Source organism: Desmodus rotundus, chromosome 11 (genome assembly GCF_022682495.2).
Source record: "Desmodus rotundus isolate HL8 chromosome 11, HLdesRot8A.1, whole genome shotgun sequence".
Classification (NCBI taxonomy): Eukaryota; Metazoa; Chordata; class Mammalia; order Chiroptera; family Phyllostomidae; genus Desmodus; species Desmodus rotundus.
In genome coordinates, this window is record NC_071397.1 from 30534088 (window position 1) to 30546241 (window position 12154).

Sequence of the window (12154 nt, forward strand, 5' to 3'; positions counted from 1 at the left end):
TATTTATTTCTTCCCCTATTTTGGACCATGGGGGCACAAATGAAATGGTGTACTGGAAAGATCTTGATTTTGAACATTTTAATGAATAAAGCCGCTATGTTGGCCCTAGAGAGAGCCCTCTCTGAACTTTTATGGGAGGTAAAGATAAAATTCTATATTTATTAAGCCACGGTTATTTCGAATTTTCCTTTTACTAACATCTAAAACTAATCCTACCAAATAAAATTTAAAAAATGGCTCTTTAAAAAAATAATATTGCCCTGGCTGGGTGTCTGTGTAAAATCAATAAACATTTCCTCTGGGGAGGATAAAAAAATAATAATTTTTGCAAATCTCTAGGTAGACTTGCCCCTCACTCCCCCTAAAATGGAAAAGAAGTTTAAAAGCAAGAAGGAAGGCTTGAGTCTAATATGAAAAAATAGAGAAGGCATGCAGGTTCTATAAACATTAAGAAGATAAAAAGAGCCTCTTGGATTCAGATCTGCTTTGGGGTGAAATGGCTAAACGTACCAAGAAGGTTGGAATTGTTGGTAAATATGGCGCCATCATAGCTCCTCCCTTAGGAAAACAGTGAGAAAATTGAGATCAGCCGACACACCAAGTCCACTTGTCCCTTCAGTGGCAAAACCAAGATGAAAAGGCGAGCCGTGGGAATCTGGCACTGTGGTTCCTGCAGGAAAAGCCGCTGGCGGCGCCTGGCCCTACGGCACCGCTTCTGCCGTCACAGTCAATAGTCAGCCATCGGAAGACCGAAGGAATTGAAAGACCAGTAGAAGCTCCATAATTTGAAACATGGTTAGCCTATAATAAATGGGTTAATTTGTGTAACAAAAAAAGAGAATGGTATGAAAAAGTTATGCCAACACATTTGAAAATATAGATGAAATTCTAAGAATTTTATCACTTACCAAAGTGACTTAAGAAATTATAGAAAATTTGAAGAGTCATAACTCTTAAGGAAATGTAACTAGTAGTTTAAAATCATATCACAAAGAAAATACCTGGTTTTATCAGTGTGTTCTACAAGACATTTAAGGTACAGACTATTAGTTTTTGAAAGGTTATGCTATATAAGGCAATCTTAAAATAGCAATGTCATACATACCGTGTATGTGTATTTCTTGCTCACATTATATTATGTTCTTTTCCTTCCTGTCACTTTTCTGTAGCTTTTCCCCAGCTGTGCACTGAAATCACGTGTTCTACATATATTTTCTACTCCCATCTTCTACTTCCAGGACTCAGACCGAAGTAGCTTCCCTCTCCTGGATATGCCCTTCTTACAATAGGGAGATAGGAACCAGAAAGAGTCCGCAAAACCTCACAACGGCACTGTGACCTTTGCTTGGGTGTGGCACATATCACACTTGTTCACATACCATTAGCCAGATCGGGTCACACGGTGGGCTCAGACAGTGTACTGCTTTCAGAAAGTAGAGAGTTTGGGAGCTATTTGTGAACAATAAAACATTAAACTATGTGTGGTAAATCCCAGTGTTTACTTACACCCACAGTTATGAAGGTATTACAAAATTGGAACTGAAAAACAAGAAGGAACAGTATGAGAAAGAAAAATGACAATCTTGCTCATGAATACAGATGCAAAAACTCCAAACAAGACAACAGAGCAATCCGTAACGAGAATGCAGCTATCAAAACCCCAAAATTAACACCAATACAAAACAGTTAACTAATCTATAGAGTTTGTTCCAATTCCATCAACTCTTCCACTAATTTACTTTTTCTGAAGCCATAAATCAATTCAAGGTCACGCATTATTCTGTCATGTTTCCTTAGTCTCTTTTAATCTTAGACAATTGTTTATTTTATGGGGGGCTTCCATGACTGATACTTTTGAAGAGTACTGGCTAGTTATTTTGTAGCACGCTCCTTAGTTTATGTTTGTTTTATGACTCCCAATGATAAGATTCAAGTTCTACATTTTTGGCAAGAATACCGTGGAAGTGACACACCGTGTCTGAACATCCTCTCAGGAGCGTGTGACATTGACATGTCTCCTTAATGGGGATGTTCTCATTAGTCAACTGGCTAAGGTAGGCTCTGCTAGATCTTCCCATTGTGAAGACACTATTGTATTCCTCCTTGTGTAAATAAACAAGCTGTCTTGTGGAGAGATCCTTTGTGACTATGTACATATCCTGTTTCCCATAATTCTTTTCCCCACTTATTTAATAACTATTGATAATGCTTAACTGCAAAAATACTTACTGTGACGTTTGTTACAATGATGATGTTTTATTTCCACAATTCTTTCTATATTTAATAATTTAAATTCTTCCATAAGAAAGAGCATTCCTTTCTCCCCCTCATTTATTCAATTACTCATTTATATCATTATGATTTTTGTGAATAATTTGTTTTACTCTGTGGGTTGTAATTCATTACTCTCATTATTTTTTTATTGCTCAAATTTTCCTAGCTTTGGCTATTCGGAGGCACTTTGGGTTGGCTCCTGTGTCCTTTTGAAATATCTCCATCATTCTTGAGCACTTGTCTTCTGGACTGAAAAGATGTTCCAGGCTCATCTTGTAGTTGCCCTGTCTGAGCCCCAGAAATAGCCATTTCTCCAAGGAACTCTGGTTGTTGTAATTGGAGACTGATACTTAAAAATGAAGATCTAGATGCTAGATGTGCTAATTGCCACTGAGGTACTATTGCTTTTAGATCCCCATCAGCACACAGAGCTAGGAAATATAACTATTCATGTATATTAAAGAATATTTATATAACACATGCATTTATTTATAAACACATATTCATCCCTTTTGTAGATGTATATTTAAATGTATATGAAAACTAATGAATTCATACTGATACTACTGATTTCAATTCGACCTCAGAATTCATTTTAGCCAGCCTCTTTTCTTATTTGTAAACTCCTTTCTCTAACAGTAAGAAAGCTGGCTCTCATTATCCACGTTTTTACTTATTAGTCAATCCTATATACACATCAATTAGTCTCCGAATTGCTAACTCATACCTCTGTGAAAAACAAGTTTACTAACTAGAGCACAGTATTTGTATACAGAGCTTTTATCTTTAGACTTCAAATATGTTGTCAAAATACTCTTTCGGGAAGTTATTTAGGTTATCTTTTTCTTCTGGCCCCATGTACTGTGTTTATTTATGCATCTGTAATATAGTTTGATTCAATCTGCAAACGTTTGTTTTCCACTGGGGGTTCCTCCTGCATCCTGCTTGATTTTAATTACACATTCATTTTATGAGTCTGTGGATCCTTAACATGTTTCAAAAAGTCAGAGTTACAGAAAAACATATGCTCACACTTCGCCTCATCCCTTCTATGACATTTCCATTTTTCCATTCTTTCCACCTTATTCCTCCAACCCACCTCTAGAGGTAACTGCATCAGTTTCTTGGTCCTGCTGAAGAAATTACCACAACCTTCTTGGCTTAAAACAGCCAAAGCTTATTCTTTTACAGCACTACAGGCCGAAAGGCCAAAACCAAGGGGTCAGCAGGATACGCTCCCTCTGGAGGCGCTGGGACGTTCTGTTCCTTGCTGCTTCTAGCTGCTGGTGGTCGCCAGCCGTGCTTAGGGTTGCTCGCCTGTAGCAATCAACAAGTTATTGGGACATTGCCGAAAACTCTGGTTATCTTCAGTGAAGACACTTTCCTACTGGAGAATGGAATCATTGGGCAGAGAACGATAAGCTAAAATACAAAACATCAACACATTCATTTATTGAAAGAGCGTATTTTGGGCTTCTACCTCAGGTTAGGCATTGAGTCTCGCCACGAGGTACAAAGGTAAATTTGGACCATGATGCTATCAGGTCTCTTCGGCAGCTCAAAGGTATGTCCAAATGGAAACTGTTTTCCGACCACCCTCTGAAACACATTTCCCTTTATTCCTTCTTATCTGATGGGGTAAGTACTACCACCACCCACGTGTAAACTGGAGCAAAAAGTCTAGGAAGTACCCTTGAAAGTTATCCTTTGAGGAGAAATTTTACTTTATCTCCTTAATATAATGCAAGTCCTATTATTCCATGACAAATGTATATTTTTAATCTGTCAGCCACTCTTCTCATCCTATGTTTAATCTTCCTAATCTTACCTCAGGAATGCTGAAATAATCTCATAGTCTCTGACTCCACTCTTGCCAACCCGTATTTTCTAACCTTCTAGACCTTAATACATTCCCTCGCAGCTATCATCTTGTAAAACGTGTATATAAAAGGATGATATCTTCGAATACTATGATTTAATATTTCCTTTTTGCCTTTAGAGTCATGTCTTCAGTGCTTGGTCAGGGTCCCAACGTCCTGCAGGCCCTGTGTCCCTCATACCAAGCAACCAGGCAGGCGGGTTTGGAGGACTTCTACTTTAAGGATTCCTTTGTGAATAAACATAAAAACATATTCATTCAATGAGCAATGGTGGGCTCCCTGCTTCTTTCAGGAACTAATTAGTAATTTGGTTAAACAACATTAACACCTCTTTCACAAAAGAACGTAAGTTTTCTCATCCCTTTTTCAGACGGCGATGAGTTATAGCCCTGATACTGGTCAGCAGGTTTTGCATATTATTTGTTTTGTGTTGTTCCCAATGTGATTAGCTAATATGTCATCCTTATCATGAATTTGGGACACAATGAAAATTTAGAATTCTAATACTATTAAAAGGTGAGCCAAGAGTTTTAAACACAGTCTGTATCTTTATGAGCTTGTTTGTGTTTAGTTTCTTTTTTTATTTTTGAGACTATGTGGGGATTTTTGCTTTACCTCATTCATTATTGAAGGTATAATATTTTGGTCTGTAATTCATCTCATTCCCTCCTTTTCCCAGAAGAAAAGAGAAAGAAGTTATACAGGGAATTAGAACTGTTATCAGGTTCAAAACATTTAATTGAACAATGCATTTGGTTACTTCTAATCATACTGAATTAATCTTCTTAGTTTTAACCTTATTATTAGTCAGGAAAGTCTAGGCCAGGCTGTCTGCAGTAATAAATAAATTCACAGAGGCTAAACATAACAAACGTTTATTTTTCATTCAATGTCTGCACCGTTCCTTAATCAAGTTCCTATGTGTACCAAGACAAAAGTCCAGGTTTATTCTGAACTGTGGTTGACACCTTCTTTTGAGGTTTCCATGTGTGCCTACTCAAGAGCAGGCTGAACTGGCTTATTCCAGTGCACCACCTTCTAAGATGCTTTGGTTTAAAGGTGACACATGTCATGTGTACTTATATAGCTGTCACATGGTCCCCCGAACTTCAAGGGAACTGGAAAATTAGAAGGATTGCATGAATATTCAGTAAGAAGTGTCTCTGTCACAGGCCCGCAAGTCCTGTTATCCCATTTTACAAAGAAGCTCTTATGACAGGAAAAATTTCTACTCTCAGTTTAAGGACAAAAAAGAAAAGAAAACCAACAACACTGTAAGTTGTATTTGTTTGTCATATGATAGCAGTTCGGTTGGCTTCATAAACAATTGAATATCAGTCATTTTATAAAAAGCTCACAAGGAAGTGAAGCAAGAGAGCACTAATGAATGCAGAATCAGACAGGGGTCCCATTAGCAGGCAGCAGAACGCATGCAGCATGTAGGAAGAGCACTGGGTGAAGAACTTCTGATTCCTGGCTTTGCGCCTATTGGTGTTCTATAAATACTAGGATGAACTCCTAATGCAATCAGATGAAGCCGCTCCTTGCCTGTATCCTTATCTGTAAAACAAAAAGATATCATCACTTCATTTTTTTATGTCTAAAATTCTTTTAGTTGTAGAATAACAGCAACCCAAACTTCAAAATGAATATCAATGTTCATTTGTTTAAAGTAATTATTCTCAAAGTGTGATCTGGGGATCTGAGACCCTTTAAGGTCTGTATGATATTATAATTATGGATATACATCATTATGCATTTGTCCAAACCCACAGAATGTATACCCTCAGCGTGAACCCTAGGACCTCATAAACTGTGCACTGGGGTCATTATGATGTGTCAATGTAGGTTCATCCTTGGTAAAAAGTGTACCATTCTGATGAGAGATGGTGTTAATGGAGGAGGCTGTGCATGTGTGGCGGGCAGAGGATCTATGAGAAATCTCTGTCTCTCTCAATGTTTTGTAAACCTAAAACTTCTTTAAATATATAAAGTCTTTAATAAAAAGACACTAGTCATTTTGGGTTAGGGCCAGATCTAATTACTTTATTCAACTTGTTCATCACTATAAAGACTCATTCTCCTAATAAGGTCACACAAATTTTAAGGGGGATTTGGGTGGTGACACTACTCAACCTACAACAGCACCCAACATCACACAGCTGTCAGTGGGAGGGTTCTGTATTCTGATCTTCTGACACTAGTCTATTGCATTTTCTGCTGAAGCGCTATTTCCCAAAGTATGGGCTACCTTTGTCAGAACTACCTGAGTGTGCGGATGCTTGTATATGTTAAATTCAGATTCCTAGGCCCCACCTCGGACCTCCTGAGTCAGGCTTTGAAGATGGGAGACTGGACTTTTTTTTTTTTTTAATACAATCAATAGCATTGATTTGTTTGTTGTTGTACAGTGCTATGAATTTTAACACTTGTATAGCTTCCTGTAACTGTAAGTATAATCAGGATACAGAACAGTTCTTCACTCCTCCCATAGGTCCCCCATGCCATCGCTTTGTGTTCGTATCCCCGCCCCTAATGCCGCGATCACCGGTCCGTTTTCTGTTACCGTATAGTATGCCACGTTTTGAGATCATCTCCTTTATCTCCTCATGCCTTTGAGATTCACATAAGTCACAGGTATGCGCAGTTGTTCCCTTCGTGTTGCTGAGCAGCATTCCACCATGTGGATGTGTCAGGGTTGGTTTATCCAGTCACCCATTACATGATATTTGGGTTGTTACCAGGTTTTGACAATTATGAATATGTAAAGCTGCCGTATACATTTCTATACAGGCTTTTGTGGGAACATAAGTTTTCATTACAACAGGTAAATATTTAAGAGTGTGATTGCTGGGTCATGTGCAAAGTATACAGCTAACTTTATAAGAAACTGCCAAATTGTTTTCCAGAGTGGCTGTACCATTTTGCCCTTAAATCTAATGTTTGAACAAGCATCCTAGGTGATTGTTTAATGCAGGATAGTTTAAAACTTCTGCCTAATGCTCCAGTGGTTCATACAGGGTGCAAAGCTATCAGTTAATAATGGTGAAGATATATAGTGAAATGGGATTTTTTCCCTCTAAGGTAACATTCACTGTCTATATCATGGAAGTTACAATCCACATACAGAATTCTGTTATCTACACTTTTCTCTATTTAAAGTATGTTTCTCCAAACACAGACATACAAATATTCACAGAAATATGTCTCCACATCTAATAATAACTTGTTGTTTATTACCAAAATGCTTATTAGAACAAATTTTAAATGTACTATTTTAAATATATACAGAGAGAGGAGATTGTACATAAATAGTTGTGTTAAATAATTCATGCAGATTTCTCTCTGGAAGTATATATTATTTATAAAAGCTGTCTCAGGTATGGTTTTTTAATTTTGAGGATTTCCATAAGCAAACAGAATTAAAAAACTGATTTGAAACCTACACCAGTAAAAATCTAAACTCATTCGAATCCGTGATGAAGGGGAGAACAGGGAGCTGAAAGGAGACGTGCCCTGGGGCGATGGCCCACGCTGCAGTGCGCAGATGGTGTTTTAGTGAGGTGTGCACTGCAAACCTGCATGGTTTCGGGAAACAGTGTCACTCCAATAAATTCAATGTAAAAAATCTCTTGCACACTGAGATTTGTCTTTTTGTTTTGTGGGGTGTTGTCAATCAGTACTGCACACAAGCAATACAACTGGCCAGGTGAAACCGTAACAAACATCTCAGGCTTATACATAGTACCAGGATCTCACTGATCTCAATCAGTATTACACACAAAAATGCAATTGGGCCAGCAAAAATCATTAAAGGAAAATAACTTAAAGCCTTGCATATGCTATTTGGGTAACATTGATTTCTACATCCATTACTGGAATCAATTTGCTACCATATATTTTCTGCAATATAATTAGTTAATTATTTGGGGGTATGGAGTTAACTGAAATTCCATATATAGTGTGGTAATTGAAAAATATAACATGAGAAATGAATCTCTAGTAGAAACTAATTCTGGTGTGTGCCAAATGACCCTAATGTGGCAAAAGTTTAATAACAGTCTATTCTCTTCTCAGGTGTGTATTTTATTTTAGGCAAATTATCTTTATCCTTGCTTCTTAGCCTTAAATTGGGAACAAACTAACATTGTTGAAAAGTGCTCAAACCACCTCTCTTGTTTGGTTTTGGAGGAATAATTAATGAATATAAAGTGCTTTGGAAATTTAATATGCTATTAAATTCTTTTAAAAAAGTCCTTTGGTGCTCAACAAAAAGATCTAATTTTTGCACTAGATTAAAATTTTGTTTTCCTTTATTGGATCATATTTTTGCAAAGGCACTACATAATCAAATATTGATGGAGTCTTTTATCATAAAGATTTCAATTTTACTACATTTTGTCATAAATCTTTGAAGGATAACACTTCAGTAACTATTAGGTTTCATCAGAAGGGTTTAAACATGTTTGATGACACACATTAACAGTATGAAAAGTCATTTTTGTTATTTTAAAAGTGTCATATATGCTGGATGATTTATTTGCTCATGTGCTAAGTTGCCTTTACACTGTGGGTGAATATACAGGGTTTCAATGTGGGGCCTGGCTCATCAGGTTGTTGCTTGTGTATCAGAGCTGGACATGTTGATTGCTGGTCTGCCACTAAATTATACCCAATCCTTCTAATCCTCAATTTCCTATCTATAATTTGAAGGTTTATATTTTACTGGGTAGAGGTACTAGAAAGGTTAATTGGTACTGCAAACTTCAGTTTTCCTGATAATGTGAAACTTTCCTCTGGAAGACTATTTAAGAAAGACTAAAATAGACTATTCAAATTTTCACCAGTCTGTCCTTTGCTAGAATTTTCAGAGGCAATGTATTAAAAACATTCCATACTTACTATGAAATATAATTCAGTAAATGTTCCCTAGACAATCTCTAAATCCTACTTGAGTTTACTTTAGCTTCTTAAGGGCCAAGCACAGAAACCTAGGAGCCTATGTGTTAGTAAATGAATAGAGGGACGTAAAATCACCGAGTTCAGCTCTCAAGCCAGGCAGAGTCATGCACGCACATGTTTGCAAGTGATATGAAATAATGAAATTCTAACACGAGCAAGTTGAAATCCCCCTATTTGCACTGAAATTATTTCTGAAATGGAAAGGAACAGAATAATAAAGTGTGTCCTATTTATTACTGTTCTAATCACATATAGTTTTGTCTCTTGAAGAATGGCCTTAGAATTGATATTAGGAAGTTGAATACTTAAATCATAAAAATAGCTGGAGGGATAAGGAAATGACTATTGCTGACATTCATGTGTCCGAATACAAATTCTTTGTCTTAACAGATCAATGCATATGCGTTCGAGTGACTGACAAAGGGAACACACCTACAACAAACACAAAATATTAAAACAATGACAATCTCGGAAGGAACTGATCTCCATAAAACTTCAAAGCTTGACTTAGCTAGGGTGCTCAAAATTGAAAACAATATCCTGGAAAATTGCTTATTACTGCTTAGCAATTTCTGAATTTCATTTAGTCTAAGATGCCAATCATTGAAAGGCACATGTTATTTTATGTGTGACTAAGAAAGAAAAAAAAAAAACACGGCTAATTATAATTGTAAGATGTTATTATTTGTACCACTTTCAAAGCTGAAAAGGATGCAAATTATGGAATGAACAAATGCAGTACAGAAAAAAAAGAAACCCGTAACAATGGTGATTCGTCAGAGGGACACAGGAGCCATGTGCAGAGCTCCCGAAAGCCAAAGTTAGAACAATTTGAGCAACTAAGTAAGTAAAGGGGTATTATGTAGCCCAACGTATAAAATAAAATTCCATGAGTTTATACTGATACAAATGACTGAATAAATAAATGGAGGAATAGACAAACCTCCCACTCAGGAAAATTCTCAATAGTTTATTGTAGATATTCCACCCCCAAGGAGATGCAACATAACCTTCTACCCCGTAAGGATGGGTTGCACATAGTGACTTCCTTCTAACAGGTGCTATGTGGAAAACAGGTGCTATGTGGAAAGGGGAAGCACGGAGTATTCTGTAGCAGAGAAATCTGACTGGGATTAATTACCTCACCAGGAGATCAATACCAACATCCACAGTGTAAGTCATGCCGAGAGTATGTGCCCTTAATATGACGTGGTGAAGTGGTGCTTTACCGCTGTGGTCTTCCTTCCCCAAACCTGTAACTCCACTCTAATCTAGGGGAAAATATCACACAAATCCCAGTGGAAGGCATCTTAGAGTAGACTGGTCTGTGTTCCTCAAGACTCTCCGAGTCACCAAAAACAAGGGAAGTCTGGGAAATTATCACAACCAGGAAGAGCCTCAGGAGACACGATGACTCAATGTAATGAAATATGCTATGTGGGGTCCTGGAAAAGAAAAGTGGTAAAAAGTAAATTTAAATAAAGTATGGACTTTGGTTAATAACAATGAATCAACAGTGGCTCATTAAGTGTAACACATGTACCATACTCATACCGATGTTAATAATAGGCAAAACTGTGTGTGGGATATACGGGAACTCTCTGTACTACCTTCGTAATTTTTATATAAATATAAAACTGTTATAAAGTTGAAAGTTTATTTTAAAATGTGCATTACAGAATAAACAAAATACAGTGTCTAAAGCACCAACTGGGGACAACAGATATTGCCCTCCCCTTTTTAATCAGAAGAAAAACTATTTGAATGTGTTATTGATTTGTGTATTTGCACCTAACAGACCCTTAATGAATTTGCCAAGGATAACTAATGAATACGCTATTTCAGGTTGTGAATCTAAGTGAAAGAGAGAGTTCTTATATTTATTGAGCTTCTTTATTTTTCAAAGCATCATGCTAGGCACTTAATTATTTAATAACTAAATCAAACCCATGGGAATTTGGCCTTTTTTTAAATTGAAAAATCAAGATCTATGCCGTTGAGAAACATGTCTGTAATGCATCATCCAGGGCTGCCGTAAGAAAAGTGCAGACTGGGTGGCTTTAACAACGGAAATTCATTTTCCCACACTTTGACTGGGGGGGGTGCGGCGGGGGGGGGGGGGCAGCGACCAGTCTGAGATCAAGGTGTCAGCAGGGTTGGTTTCCTTTGAGGCCTCTTTCCTTGGCTCACAGGTGGCTGTCTCCTCCCTGTGCCTTCACATGGTCTTGCTCTTACATGTCTCTGTGTTCTACTTTCCTCCTCTTGCAAGTGCACCAGTCACGTTTGATCAGGGCCACCAAACGACCTCATTTTAACTTAGTTACCACTTTAAAGACCTTATCTCCAAATATAGTCACATTCTAAGGGAGTGAGGGTTAGGGTCTCAACATACAAATTTGGGAGGACATAATTCAGGCCATAAAGTGTCTAAATTGGTCTCCTGCTCCTTACCCCTGCCCCAGTGATGGAGGTGCATTCTGATCTAGGTCTTTACTACTCCAAAGCCTACCCTCATTCCTTTATAGTATCAGTGTGGTCATTAGCCAAGATTTATTTGTCTCCTATTCAGCCACAAGAGAAGCTGAATTCATAAAATTTTTCAATGTGTTAATACGCACGGAACATTTTACTTCAAAGTGAGAGTTAGTGTTACAGAGGCATAATAGATTCCAATCAGACACACTTACATTTAGATACTTGTTCTTCTCTATATAACAGTGCTACCGTGCTCCCACGATTGCAAGAACACTAAATGAGATTATACCAATAGAAACTTCACTTGAAGCAGAATATTAACCTGCCCCTTATTTAGAGAGAATAGTATTATACAATAGCAATTCTACCTATCCAGTATGGTCAGTAAATATATAAGGGGTACAACGGGAAGTTCTTTAAGAATTTGGAAGTAAAAGAAATATGATTGCCTTTTGAGAGTTAAACTTCGCGATCATCACAGAGTGGATAAAAACAGTCTCTTCTAGCAGCAGGGGTTGATGTATTATGACTGGTGCTATTAATACAGCTAACGGAAGGATGTG

General features: G+C 37.4%; 1 pseudogene; it reads left to right on the plus strand.

The window, feature by feature from the left end:
- Positions 1-496: 496 nt before the first annotated feature.
- Positions 497-773, plus strand: LOC112319351 (large ribosomal subunit protein eL43-like; annotated as a pseudogene).
- Positions 774-12154: the final 11381 nt, after the last annotated feature.